Here is a 15,720-nt window from a genome sequence, read left to right on the forward strand (position 1 = left end):
AAGGAAATAGAAATGAACCGGCTTCTCTTGAGGTAGGAGTTGACGGGGAGCAGTCAGTTTGACAGGTCTGTAGTTCACTGACTGCCACTGGGTTTGGCCACCGTTGTGGTGCCTTCTAGGCATACGTCCTTACATAAAATAAAATACATAAAAGAGTACTTTCCATTGACATGTTACAGGAAGGGTGCTGCTTAAGTGAGCACGAAGTAGCAAGGCAGAGAAAGGAAAGAGGAGCTAAAAATATGAAAGATTTAGTAGAAATAGCCTTCCATCTGCCTATGGATTCTCAGAAAGGCCGCATCATTTAAATACCCTAAAGCCCACGTGGGCAATGTAAACAGTAGGAGGGCCTTGGCAAGTGGGGAGAGCAACTCTGAGAGAAATGCTGACTCTTGGAAAGAGTTTCAAAGGTTAGAGGGAAGTTTTACTCTACTGTTTGGAGCAAGCTGACAGCCAATGGCTGCCAAGAGAAGTGCCGGGTATGAAAATGAAGGGAGGGCACTGGCAGGCAGGCAGACAGGCGGCAAAGAAAGTACAGGAGTACAGGAGGGAACTGTAAAGCAAATGAAAAGAGAACAAGGGAGGAGGAACAGGAGTAGAAGATTACAAATCTTTGTGTCTTGCCCCCAGGGGGCTGAAATATAAGACAGTTAATGAGCACAGCTGGGCTGTTCAGTAAGAAGGGAAGCCATGCCTTGTATAGTCCACTCCAGTGCTTCAAGGCAGCCATCCTAGCAGTGTGCACTATTGTGTTAGGCAGAAAAAAAAATGAGAGGCCTTTTGTGTCAGAAGGCCTCAGTAGGGAAGTGATTTGCAACTTCCTGGGTCTGCCTGCACTGTGCAGTCAGACAGAGAACACACCACTCTGTATGTCATTGCCTATGTGTGTCACATCTGCATTTTCTGTGGCCAACAGCGACACCGGGCTTCTCTTCACTCGTGATGAAGACAGACGTCAGCCTGGCCAATGAGTACTGATATGGAGGCTTGTCTGCTTTCGTAGACGAACAGAAGGAAGCAAGATGGCTGCCCTTTAGGATTTGTTAAAGAGAGGATCCAGAGTGCTTTTTCTGGAATTCTGCAAGGTGGAGGGACGCAGAAAAAGGTCAGTTGACTTGTTTAATGCCATTTTGTGGTGTTTTCCTTTGCTTTATTTTTTTTAAGGCTGAATGGGGGCTTCTGTACTGATGTGTGTGTTTGTTTGTGTGTGCATATGAGTGTTCAGTATGTGTGTGTGTGTGTGTATGTTTGCAGTGTGTGTGTGCTGGGGGATAGGGGGGATCTTTAGTAAGCCTGTGCTCGCCTTGCATGAAAATCTCCTATAACAGAGCCCTGGCTAAAAAAATTAGAAAAGGATGGCAGACAGTTTCTCTCATTTCAGCTTTACATTACTGTAAAATGAAAAGGGAAGCTTGTCTGTTTTGAGGATGATATGAGTTGTGACCAGCATGAGCCCACATTTGTAAAATTCCATGTAGTACCAGGGGTTGTCCTCTGGAACAAATCATTTCACTATTAAGTACAAGTACTGTTCTTTTACATTATCCTGTTTTCAAGTGTGGGTTATTTCATGCTGAAAGAATATCCTGAGGATTGTAATTATCACAAACACAGTAATGATAATCATATCTTTGAATTTTGCCTGCTTTTCTTAATTATGATTTAGTTTCAGATACTTTTGAATCATTTGTTATGTTGCTTTCCAGACATAGACAGAGTATAATTTCAAAGAGAACTCAGTGTCCTGCAGTGCACTTCAAGGCTCTCCTAGAGCCGTGTGAGCAGAGGACAGAGCTGGTTGTGAGCTTGCGATTTCCATGGAGTGGCTTTCATTTACTTTACCAGTGAGTGACAGGCAGACACAAAGAGCACTGCAGTTGAAGAAAAAAAAAAAAAAAAAGAAGTCAGGGGCTCTAAAGGAAATGTAATTCAATCCCAACGCACCATTAGCTGAGGAGAGGGAATCTGGAGCAGCTTAAAAAATACCGGACAGAGGCTTATGTCACTGGGGGCTCAGCTAAAGTACGCATTTACTTCATTAAAATAGAAAAAAAAATCAATAGCAGGAAAGGCACACAGAGCTAAAAGAAAAGGAACACAGAATTTAATGTTGCACTACATTTCCTGTAAATCATAACCGTGATTTGTTCATAATTAACATGATTCTGTTTGTCTAGCTGTAGCAGTTCAGAAGGGTTTCAAAAAGTGCTATAAAAACACCTTTAAAGAAACCACAATGCATGCTGATATGAACTGATAATAAACTTAGGTAAACACATTCAAATATATGTTTATAATTAACAAATTGTCTTAGTATCATATCAAGCCTGGAATCTGTGCACTTTTGTGTCGATTATTTGCTATTGTTGATGTCACTTCCATTTACAGAAACATAAGAGAAATAGAGAACACAGGTTACTTTGTAAGGAAAAATAAAATCCACTGGTCAGTCAAAGTTCAGTGAGTGGCTATTGAAACCCCATTATCTTCCTAAAGTAGAGCTTGCAAAGACTGTGTCATAAAGAGTCATGAAAGAAATAACAGAAGTTTGGGAATTATGGGAAGTATTTATTCAAAAGTATAAGCAGCCACACCTAAACATCATGATCCAATACAGAAATTATCTAGCTGTCCCATAAGCAAACTGCCCTTCATAGTATTGTCCACACTATAGGACAATGTAAATCAGCAAAAATGATATTCCTTTTCCATTTACAATGTTCAGGCCATTTCATGAGAACTAAAAGTATTTTCTAATGGAGTCATGCACATTTCCTTCATTTAAATACCACAATATGTTTTAATTGAATCCACCATTTTGCACAATGAGGCTAATTCTTTTCTTCAATGTAAAAGAAGTAATATCCAGTTGGTTTGCCACATAGATCTTTGAAATCCAAGTTTCTTTTTTTTTATTATTCTTAAAAAATGTTTCAAAGTTTAAAATCCCTTCTCTGCAATCTGTCCCAAGGAAGGCAAATTGTTTTGCTGGCTTTTGTTACCACAAGAATTACAAAAGGTCTCTATGCATTTTTCACCCTGCTGAATTTTCCACCATAGGCATAAGGATTAGCATAATAATTGAAGCCGAGGAGACAGCAGATAAAAAAGCTTTGCTCCTGTGTGTATTGCATTTGTGTATTCGGCATCATTACTTTCACCAGTAAAGGTTTTGTGTGAAACACAAATAGATAAATACAGAGACAAGCTTCTGTAGGAACCCCATCAGGATACAGTCATTAAAAGTGTCATGAATAAACACTTCAGAGAATGAAAGTAAATTAGGGAGCAATAACCTACTGCTGCTCAACACTTCTTCTAATATCCATCCTTAATAGAATTAAATGGTCACTTTTTCTATGCAAGTATTTTTGTATTTATAGATAGATAGATAGATAGATAGATAGATAGATAGATAGATAGATAGATAGATAGATAGATAGATAGATAGATAGATAGATAGATAGATAGATATGTATGCTGAAAATATAGGTAAATGTGGGATAACAAAATAAACTGTAATCCAATCTACACCATGCAAGTTACCTAAAAGATGATGCCATATGGGAAAAGTCAAAAACTACCAATATACCAATTTCACAATAATGATTCTTCAGGTTATTACAATGCACAAGAAAATGATTGGAAAGGATTCGATGTGTAATGATGATCCATTGCATTTTCTACTGTAGCATCAGTTTTGACTAATTTCAAGCTATATTTTTTCTTTCAGTTGATTGATTAAATCTTTTCGATTGAATTATGAAAGTGGAAAAAAAGTCCCTCAGCTTCCCTCAATAACGGTGCACCAGCTGCGGAATGGAATTTATTGGTGGCCACTAGGGCTCAAGAGATTAGCTATGGCTGTGTTTACTCGCTGGCATCCAGCCAATAAAAGAGTTTGTTTTGATACAGGGCACATGGTGACTGACTGTACGATGTCAACAGCATTTGGCAAACTGAAAAAAAAAAGCTTGCCTGGTCAGGGAGTGCAGTGACAGCGATCTGACACTGCACAGCGAAACACGGCTTAATCTATTGCTAGAAAACTTTTTGAGATACCTCTTGAATGGTGCTCCGGTTATCACTCCATTTATGTGATTGGTCTGTAGTACTCTGAATGACATATTATAACATCAGTAGAGTTTTGAAGATGTTACTTTCTTGGCAGCTGCATTTGTGTTATTTGTTTTGTCAAATAACAATACTTCAAACAGATTTATTCAGGAAATTGAAGAATTAGGACAAGTTTTGGTGCTTATTATGTTTTTATGTATGACTGAATGCTATTTTTGAATCAAAATTAATAAAATTCAGATATAAAAATTCCAACCCATCTAGAATGTTATTTTTGAAACTTCAGAATCTACAATAGAAGCTACAGCATGTGTTGGCTAATTCCTTGTACAAAGGCAATCACATTTCACAATCTTTGACATTGCAGTGACTTCACCTCCCTTCCCACCTCTTTTCTGAAACTTGTGATGCAAGCGTTTCCCTGTTGGGCAATCTCTGATCATAACCATTTGTATAGCCATTTCAGCCAGTCAAGTATTGGAATTCATAAGTATGAAAAATAAACAAATGTCTTAATTGACAAGGGGTTTCTGAAATTAGGCGGAGATATTTTTTTCAAGAAGAATGAACAAGATTGACTTACATTATATTGGTCCTTATATCCCATGATCTACAGTACATTTGCATCAGAAGAATAATATCATTTAAGCATTTGTTCATAAAATTTCAATGAATTACCGTTTCTATTGCCGTGGTTTGGAGTGGACAAAATAGGCCATAATTTATGTCTGAAAGCTTACTAAAAATTCAGCAATAAGGTTGAAAGCCATTAATGAAAAAAGGCTTAGCATGGAATCCAGCAGATGCAGTTCTGTTTTTCTGTGCCTTTAATTACCACAGTCAGTAAACTGATAAATTAGCAACATGAAAACATGATCATTTTCTGAATCTCAAACTGTAAAGCAGATACTAAAAAACTTCACAACAGAAGATGCCTAAAGCAAAAACACCTTTTTTTCTGGAAGTAATCTTAATGACTTCGAACTTTTGAAATTAAAAAGAGAACAGAACTCATTTTAAGTTGGTATTATTTTTTAATTTACAGAATTGTTGTAACTCTGGATTTTAAAATATTTCCATGTTTTGTTAAACAAATTGCAATGATTATTATAAAACAGATTGTTTTAGCTGTTTTAAATCAAAAACTGACATGTGGAGTATCGACCTGCAAATCTTCACCTCAGCTAATCCCCAGCACATAATGTAAAGAGTGATAAATGAATGTCATGTGACCATGTCACATGGTAAAAATGACAATATTAATTTTTTATCTAATAAAGAGGCCTTGTAACATCTGAGACAATTGGTAATATTTTTGTCAGTATATGCATTTATAGTTTAGCTGTTTGTTGACTAATTTTCTCTTGTGATTTGCTGCAAGCAACAAGTAAATGAAAAGCTAATCTTGGGTGTCTATTTTTGAATACCCCGGCCAAAAAAAGAAATTATAAAAAAAAGACTAGTGAACATAACAAAGGCACGTGATGAAATTTAAAAATACCATTTGTCTAAGGCATGCCTCAGCAGACATTTTAAATGTTCTTTTGCAATGACAGAAAGCATAAGGTTTCAGCCTCATTTATTATGTCTCTGACGTGCCTTCATGCCCTGAAATTGCCTAAAGGCAGAAAAGAAGAAGAAGCTTTGATATGTTATCACTTGTTGACAATGTGACTACAATGTGTTTGGAGGCCTGTTCTCAAGGTGTGGATCGTAAAGGTTATAAAACAGGCCAAACCACTTTGCAAAACTACAACAAACCTATTTTTAATCTCCCAATATAATTTAAAGCCCTCTTTCCCATATAAATATCAAGCAACTTACATATAAATTGTTAGTCTGTAATAACTTTCTCAATAGATCACAAAGTAACTGAGGAGTCAATTTCTCCCACCCTTAAAATGCCGTATATGAAGCATTTGAAACTGCTGTTGGCACATCTCAGGCTGATACTTCAACAAGAATACAGTCACTTGGCTGGCATCATTCTTATCAATGCCAGGAGTTACCTCTGGGTAAAATCTCCAGGTCACTGCAACAGAGGCCGCACGTGGCAAGGCTCACATGGCTACACTGTATACAAACACGTAGTATCCCAGCATTCCAAAGCGCTGTTGGTTACATAAGAAAGATTTCCTGGAGTTGCGTACCTGATCTAATTGGAATATCGCAGCTCAGGCCACATGCTGCAGTTTAAACGGACTTTGCATGACTGAAATACAAGACCGGAGAGGTGAAAATTAATGAAGATTTTTTAGTTCTTTCTTCTGTTATTCTATAGTTGGTAGTGAAATGTGTAGACTACATCGTTTACTGCAGCTGTATGCATATTAAGTAATATCTATCCTGAAGTTTTCACAAATAAAATAAAAATGGGGTAACATTCAAATTTTATCTCTTTATTTTTATTAAACACCTCCATCCCCTACAGCAAACAAAGTAATTCTCACAAATCAGATTAATTTTAAGGGAAATGCTGTATCTGGAAAAGGAAATTAGCAAGCTTATGATCCTGTATTTCAGACATACAAGAAATAAATCAGTAAATACATACGCTGTGTATTTTAACATACTTAAAAATATGCATATTTATGTACTTAATAAATAAATAATGCATATTTCTATTGCTATCTCTACCAAGATTTCCAGTAGAATCTTCAATATTCAAAGGATTCTTTCAGTAGTCAAAGATACTTTTCCTAACATATTTTTGCTGCAGTTATTATAATTTAACCTGTTTAAAAACCGTGTGCATCACAAAGTATGGAAATTGTCGCAATTTTGGATGTGTAAGCTGAAACATCTTCTTAAAGTATGTCTCTACAATAACAGGACATGGACACACCATGCAAAAAGATGGTAGCTGGTGACAGAATGGACAACAGTGCAGATAAATTCAAGAATAATGAAAATCTTACATCATAAAAACCAAAAAATGAAATTATTAAGTAGTGTCAAAATATGATGAGTTTTTAAACTTTAGATTGATTTTGAAGCTTGGCACCAGGCCCCAAAAGTTCCACAAAAAGACTTCCCAAACAGCATAATACTTTTTCTCCTGTGTCTACTAGATCTCTCAGTTTCTGTAACTAATCCTGGACAGAGCACAAGCACATCACAGCATATACCTTCTTGTTGCATATGTGTTGTATAATGTACTGTCTCTTGCATGTTACTATTCTTGCTTGTTAATGTTTGTTGTTACTGTATGGCTGCAATAATTCCTAGGAAGTACTGTATGTTGCCTCACCAAATCAGTGCACACTCATGGACACACTAGGACACTTTAGCTTGTCCCATTTCTCTATCACACATGTGAAAAATGGCAACATGGCACAAGAGTGTTTGGATCTAATATGACTTTCCGCTGGTCTCTGTGCAGTGTGTGACTGGGTGGAGTTCTGCCTGTGTTTCCTTCAACTTTAAATTGACTATGCACACAAAAATGTTGAGTTAGAAAATGAATGAACAGTTGCTTTTAGAAAGGTTGGCACAGTGGCTCAGTATGCCCTTCAGTGGATTGACACTTTGTCTCATGGATGGTTCCAGCTGTGAATCTGCTGTTGCTAACAGAAGCACCTGCCCACCATGAACCCTGGATTAGGTTAAGTGGTTTTCACAATGATATATGTTAATGAAAATCCCATTAAATTAAAAAGTACAAACCTGTTTCCAACATCATTACTTTCTAATCTAAACATAAAAAAATTATTGCAACAAAATGCAAATGAATCCAAAACTGCATGAATTTCCTGAGCTTACTGACCAATTTGCTTTTGCAGCAATAGGCCAAACAGGAATTTCATTGGATTGGATTCCGGTTTATCATTGTACTACATGGTATGAAGTACTCCACACATATTAAACATCCATTTAGCAATGCTAACAAACCTTCCAACTGGCATCCCATCCAGTGCTGCCTTCAGTCTTGTACTTGACACTGTTGGGATAAGTGGTGTCTCTCTTCATCCCTGATTTAGAATAAGTGGGTTTGAAAATGGGTAAATGAACTGAAGGATAATCACCATAATAGTGTGTTTTTGGAATAGGGCAGGAAGCATTCAATAAGGAAATAAAGTCAAAATATACAGTAGAACTTAACCATGAATCAACACAACAATAACGCCCAACCAAGCCACAAATGCATAAAATGTGCAAACTGTACACTTTTGTTTTAATACAGTATCTGTTGTGAACGACAGGGGACACCAGAGAGCCCCAAACCCCCAAACACAACCGAACAGACACAAGTTATCAGTTAAAATGTAAGATCTATTATTCACAGTTACCTTACAAAAGGCTTCTTTCTCCATATAAACCACCACAATTATAAATTCTTCTTCATGTCACTCTCTTGCTTCTCCTCCATTCCTCACAGGGGAGTGTTGCCTCTCTCTCTTCTCTCCTGACTCTTACTCGCCTGGATGTGGCAGAATGGCTCCTTTTACCTTGGACCAGTGAATAAGTCTTGTGCCAGGGTATAGTGTGATGGATGTACAGTACTTCAAGTCGATCAAAATAGGGATTACCATTCCCAACAGCTCCCTCTGGCAGTCTCCACGGAACTCAACCGAGCTACCCCATGAGGTTACAATTCCCATTATGCCTTAGGGGTATCCATGTGGAAGTCCTGATCTGGTTGTGCTGCCATCTATAATATCGGGGAAGCCACTGTTCCGAATACATTGTCTCCCCCTGTTCCTTAATTACATTGGCCTTTCAGCTGGGTAATGAACCATGCCCTTTCACCGTTGGGACGCCAGCTCATGCCTGTCATCCCTTACACTGTCCATCCATCTATGAGACCTGCTTTAAACCAGCTATAGGTTTACAAGGAACTAGTGTTATTATTTTGTATCGTTGTGAATTTTTTGTAAACATTTTTTTCCTTGGATTTATTCATTCCTTCCTTAGATTTTGAAATGTGTAGAATTAAGAATAATTGTCACTTTCTACGTTTATTTTGATTTTAGATTGGTTATTTTATATATTCAGATTGGTTATTTTATATTTTCTTTAGGTTTTGGAAAACCTGATATAGCACCTAATTTTTTTAGAGGGCACCGGCATTTTGAGTTTTGGCTGAAATGATACAGGAACCACTGCTAGGAGGTGTGTCCCAGAAGTCTCATCACATGACATCATTGGCATGTTGCTATTTAAGCCAGCATCACTTGTCACTCCTTAACTTCTCTAAACGAATCTCCTGCATTACAGTTAGTCTGATATTGGCATAGTTAGGAACTTGCTTTGTTTATTCAACAGTGAAGTTTGGTTTACATATTGGACATTGCCATTTTCATTCTTTAAAAGCATTTACAGTATTGATCTTGACTAGTCTTCAGGCAAACATTTTGCCCTTCCTCTCCTTAAACTGCTCTTGTGGTCTACCAGTTTTAACCTATTGCATTACAACGAGGGCCTAAACTGGTAGCACAGGGCATAAGAACAGAGCCAATTAAAAACAATGATACACAACACAATTCTCGACTAAATAGTAAGTTCTTGCTTCAGAACAACAACATTACTACAATCAAACCTTGCTGTCACTGTTAAAATAGTAAAAGTAGGAACATATGAGCATATGAGCATATTTGAGAAACAGTATATTGTGCTAAGATTACAATTCACTTACATAAGGTCTGAAACCTTCTTATGAACTACACAAGAGGATAAAATACAAATATAGCCCAACATATTGTGTGCCTAAACATCATTCAGTGAATGAATTACATAACATATTCTAAGTTCCTAAATACAATTCAGGGTCACAGGAGATCCAAGCCTATCCAGGCAGCATTGCATGCAGGACCAGTCCATTGCAGGACTCATTTATGCACAACCTCATACTCACATTCACAAAGGACCAATCTGGAAGTATGTAACATGAACATCTGTGGGATTTGGAGTATATGCCCATGCTGACCCAGGGAAAACAACCAAAGTGCCCGCAGGTCTTGACCAGATGGAAGATACAAACTGGATCTATGAGATGGCTTGCTAACCAACATACCACCATGCCACTAATGATGTTAAAATGGGTTTTCTTGTACCACTAACTTTCCCATGTTTTAAGTTTTTTTCTGTGTTATGTATTACCTAGTGTTAATTTTTCAAAGGAAAACAAAGTGCTAATGAAGCCCAGTTTAGATATTTACTACAATAGATGACCCATTGTAAATCTTACATGGTGAATAAATTATAGCTGGAGACTCTCAACCTAAGCTCAATGTATTTTAAACTCTTGGAAGAGTATTACTTTAACAAAATATTTGTTGAAGATTAAAAATGAACTAACTTTCATTGATTAGTAAACAAAGACTGCTGGAACTTGTACATTGGAAAAGTACATAGTAATCTGTGGAGGACTTTGTTTCCAGTTTACTGGATGAAACAGGTACAACACAAATCCACATCTCTGCACCCTACCTGACCTGCTGAATAGGTGAAGGACTTGCTCATTCTACATTTAGGCAGTGTGCCTGTTTTGTTCGTAGCCAAACCTTGACTTCCTCTCACTTTCAGTCTGTTGTGTTCAACTGTTCCTTCTATCAGAATGTTATTTTGCTAGTACCCAACTAAGAGATAACACTTGCGACAGGTAGAGGCTTTCCTAGGATTATGTCCAGACTCCCAGGGACTGCCCAAATGCCAATTGCCTTTGTGAGCCAAAACTGCACTAGGATAAAAGCCAGGTTTTTAAGGATTGTTCTTGCATTATGATACCTCATTATTTGACCAGCAGGATAATAAATTAACACTGCAATATATGTTTACAGCACCTCACAAGTAAAACAGCATGGGGTTAGAACCTAAAGAGATGTGGAGACCAGCACAATAAGAATGAAGAATCCTTTTGGGGCTCGCCTAACAGACAATAATTATGAGGGTTCCCCAATTATCCCGTTCAATTCTTTAATTCTTAAATCTCTGTTAACCCTCTTCTAAAACACATTATGGGATTGTCCTCCCCTAACAGCATTCTGTTTTAGTTTAGACACCACATATTGCACTTCCCTCACCTGCAGCACTACATTGACACCAACTGTTTCCTCTGGCACCACTTAGTGCCCCAGGCCAAACATTTTGGATAATTTTCTTAACATCTTATTGATTTTATTAAAATCAAATAACATTCCATACAAGCAAGTCAAGTTTAGCAAAAAAGGTTTGAAACACATCAACCCCCACCCTTGAGAAAGAGAGCCAGACCAGCAGAGTAAAACTTTAATAATAGTAAAAATATGTAAAGAAATAAATTCATAAAAATAAATAGAATAAAAAAGAGGGGAGAGAATCCACTTCCTCAATTTAAATACTTATTTTAAAAAGTTATTGATTAGATCCTTCCATGTTTTGAAAAAGTTTTGTACAGATCCTCCAAGTGAGAATTAGATTTTTTCCAATTTCAAATAGTATATAACATCAGACACCCACTGACTTAAACGAGGAAGGGTTAGAATTCTTCCAGTTGAGCAAGATAAGTCTATGTGCCAATAGTGAAGTAAAGGCAATTACAGTTTGTTTGTCCTTCTCCAATTTGGATCATTTTCATCGATCCTCATTTTTCTTTTGGTAGGATCATTTGTGAGATAAGAAATCAAATTCCACATCATTCTGTTCTGTGAACTTGGCTTGTTTGGTAACTCTGAACTGACTCTGTGTGAGTGAGAGTGTGTGTGTGTGCGTGTGCATGAACATTCACCTTGGTGGACCACTGGCAACCCAGGACTGGTTTATAGGGTCATTATTGACTTGGATGTCTTGTCTTGTATCCAGTGCATTGGCCCTGTGACTCTGATCTGGATTTTGTGGTTTGTAATAACTTCAGGAAATTAAGAGTTTCTTTGTATTTATGTAGATTAATACTATAATACCAAAATTATAGGTATATAATAAGAATTTGTACATCCTATGTAGTTGTGGGGAAACACTGATGTCTTGAAGATGTTTTATTCTTCTTTTTTGCTGAAACCTCTGCACATAAGCTCACAAAATTCGGACTTTAGACCTTTGAAAGAACATTTAAGGTCATTTGCCCACCAGTTAATAATAAGGAAAGAAAGAAATAAGAAATGAAAAAATTAGGAGAAAGGCAAAGGCTATGCTATAGGAAAAGAGCCCTCTCTATGGACAATAATGCATAACTTGGTAAGTTTGGGGTTTTTCACATTTTTTATGGCTTTCTAATTTTATGTTGTCAGATCTATACCCAGTAGGTGCTGTACATTGGGGCATTCCTGAATAATGATAAACCATTTCTTTTTCAACAAATTCTAGTTGATACAAAGATTAAGTGGGAAACAATTTAGGTATTAAATAATATACACATGCATATCATAGTAATATTTATCTAAAAACACTTACAATGAAACTATTTTGACTTGTTTTCCTTGATACTTTAAAGAACATGACTGGACCTGTAATACTTTCTTTCTGTTTGTTTTAGCTGTCTTTGCATTCCAGGGCCTTTGCTTAGTTAATATAAAACTTGAGACCTTTGACCAGTCACACACTGTATGCGGTAGTTAGGGGTCTGTCCAAGGTCTCTAACATAATTAAGTTGGGCTTTTTGCTTCTTGTTCTTTAATGTATTGCAAAAATTCCCTTATTCGGGGTAAACAAGATGAGAAAAGACCTATCTAATTTCTTAAAGTGCTTCTAAACAATATAGACTCAGTGGTTGGAAGGAAGCGTTTTCTCCAGAAAGGTCTGTAGACTCCTGTTTTCTCAGGTATACACTTTTATGCATTACAAGAGCTTCTCCTTATAAGTATACAGCAGTTAATAAAAATAAGACAAACTACAATTAAAAATCTTTGAAGACAAAACTTAACAAGAGAGGCTATGACATGGGTTTCTAATACTGGTCACTTGTTTCCGAAAGATATCCCATTATACTTTAAAAAGGTAGTAAATTAACATGTTTGAGCCTGAAAATGAATGAATTTGTTCTTCTTTCCTCTTCCATTGTGGCATTACTCCAGAGTTGTGGCTTAGCCTCTGTCATCTGAGCCGTTCAAATAAAATTATATTTGAGCATGTCATCATACTATATTTAACAAAGAGCTTAGCCGCATGTGATCTGAATGTTTGCTTAGGCAGTTGACTTGTTTTCACATTGGGATAACTGCCAGGTTACAAACATTTGAACTTTCACAAAATGATGCATTTAAGGGAATGTTTCTTGACGTATGGTTTATCAATAAATGGTATAGTATGACCTTATGTTGCATCACCTATACAGTCTTCTAGAAATGCAAGTTCTTGACCTTTGCAATACTCTGAAAAACATAACACCAAACATGGAGTGAATCCCAACTGCCGCTTCATTCTTCTCATTCTTCCTTGTCTTAACATCAAATGTTAAGCCATCATGAATTCTGTTTTTTGGCTGAACTGCGTATTTTTAAATGTGGTCACCCTCTGTTACAACTGAAAACAAAAAATAAACTGCCTCAACACTTAAAAATAGAAAGAAGCATGTGGATTGAACACACTGCTGCCAAACCTGAAAAACCAGCTGAAATAAAGTTGTAAAATCCATGGAGTCTCACTGAAGTCATACAGTAGGGGATCTTTAAGGAGTTATTTTCAATTTATGTGTTCATTGAATCTGAAAAAAGTTAGAAGTTGATCTTAACTTAAAATTTCTTCCAGACACTTCAAATTATCTTTGTGTTCATCTGAAATATTTTCTCTTGATACTTTTAAAAACTCCCCGGCAACCTACTGAACTTTTTTTTTTTTATATAGTACACTTAAAATTTTTCAATCTTTAAATAATTGCAAAAAAATTTATATACAGACTATTCCTTGTTTAATTCTTTGATTATGCAACAGCAGCAGAAAAACATTTATATTGTCTCACCTAATTGTAAATGTGTCAAGTAATTAAACAGATGGCAAGAAATTACTAAGCATGGTATTTCTAGACAAAGTGCAGTTTGATCTCTTTCAAATTCCATCAAATAAATGGATATAAAATACAAAGAATTAACTGTTAGCTGCAGTAATTTAGTTTTTACTTTTTATTAATATGAACAGTAGATGAATAAGAGATTGATGCGCAAATATATTTTATTGGAAAATTTGTTCTTCTAGTAGCAACTTTAATTTCATATTAATTGCAACCCATAACCATAGGAAACTGGAACATTTAAAAGAAAAATGGTTACTCAGCTCATATAAATTTTACTACTGTAAGTTATGGCTAGAAAATGTTATAATCAGCTTATCATTCATGCTGCAAATGCAACACTAATTCAGATAATACATAAACAAACTTAAGAATCCCTGACCAACAGAGTAGACCTTTATAGTCTGGAAAGTCCATGCAGAAATTTGAGTGTGAATCAGTTCGGCCTCCACTGCTGGCCCAGGTTGGGGCCCAAAACCCAAAAGTTTAAGAATACCTGTACAAGCAAATTATAATTTGGAAATCCTTAAAAAAAAGTCCATGTTCCACTAAATGCACCAACTCTTTTCTATTTTCTAATTGCATAGGGGCAAATAAATAAAAAAAACAAAAAAAAACAGACATAAAGCTGGAGTTCACAGTGTCCATCTTGGCAGAGCTATGCTAAATGCAATGCTTTTGCATTTCATATAGGAGCAAGTGACCACATTAAATGTTCTTTTAAAAATAACTAGTATTTAAAAAAGCATATGGGCATTTACTCACTCTTGTATTTGTTTCTGTGGTACGCTAATTTACTTAAACTTTCTGATTCCAACATACTAAGCATAAAGAGATGGTACCTGCTCTTGGGAAACATGCAGCTCTCGTTTGTGCCATATTGCTTATAGTTTCCTATCATATGGGAATCAAGGTTGCTTTCTTATCGAGAGCCAAATAGAACTCTGATGGCCACTTGACTTGTGATGTTTTAAACTATTGACAAAAAAATCAAAAGCTGCTAAGCTATCAATCATGAAAATAAAAACGATTTTCTGCTTCTTAAAAAGATACAAAGTGAATTAAAAAGGATTTCATGTATAATTCATAACAGATAAAAAATAATAAAAATTTCATGAACAAGTATGGCATGATCAGTGCAGTGCTCAAAGGAGCAAAATATTGATTATTACAATGTTTTGGATAAATGCAATTGTGACATGGCAGAGACCTCCAGAGAGACATACTATTATTTTTTGTAAACTGTTCTATCTCTAGTGCATTAGTAAGAGTCTAGGTCAGGTTTTAATTCCCACTCGTGCTTCAGACAAGGAGATGAAAAGCCTGAGGACAGTGTTCAATTGGCCATGCAGTGCCTAAAGAGGAAGGAGGGGGAAGACAGCTGCTATTCTTTTCATTGACTTTACAAAAAAAAAAAAAACAACTGGGACTGGTCTGGCATTAGAAAAAAACACATGAGGGTGTGCTAGCCAGGTTTGATACAATTGTCATAGAGGTTTTCTTTATATATATTTTATTTTTAAATGTTATTATGATGACATACAACTTGGATTTATGTTAACATATTGTCTGTATATATTATCCTGAAACCTTCAATTGAGGGATGGATAAATATATAATATAAAGAGAATATAAGCTTATCTATATGCATGGACTCATTGTTTCTGTACCTGGATATGATAAATGGCAGTCCACTCACCATTTTAACATTACTGCAAAAGAGT

The 15,720-nt window shown here is 36.2% G+C and overlaps 1 protein-coding gene across 2 annotated transcripts in view; it reads left to right on the forward strand.

Moving 5' to 3' along the window:
* Positions 1–419: 419 nt before the first annotated feature.
* The window catches only part of tet2 (tet methylcytosine dioxygenase 2), a 166,601-nt gene continuing 151,300 nt past the window's right edge, over positions 420–15,720 (forward strand). For both annotated transcript variants that reach the window (XM_028805179.2, XM_028805181.2), the window contains exon 1: positions 420–1,105. The gene's annotated coding sequence lies outside the window, so the exon portion shown is untranslated. The remainder of the gene's footprint in view (positions 1,106–15,720) is intronic.

The sequence above is a fragment of the Erpetoichthys calabaricus genome, chromosome 7, assembly GCF_900747795.2.
Source record: "Erpetoichthys calabaricus chromosome 7, fErpCal1.3, whole genome shotgun sequence".
NCBI classification, from domain to species: domain Eukaryota; kingdom Metazoa; phylum Chordata; class Cladistia; order Polypteriformes; family Polypteridae; genus Erpetoichthys; species Erpetoichthys calabaricus.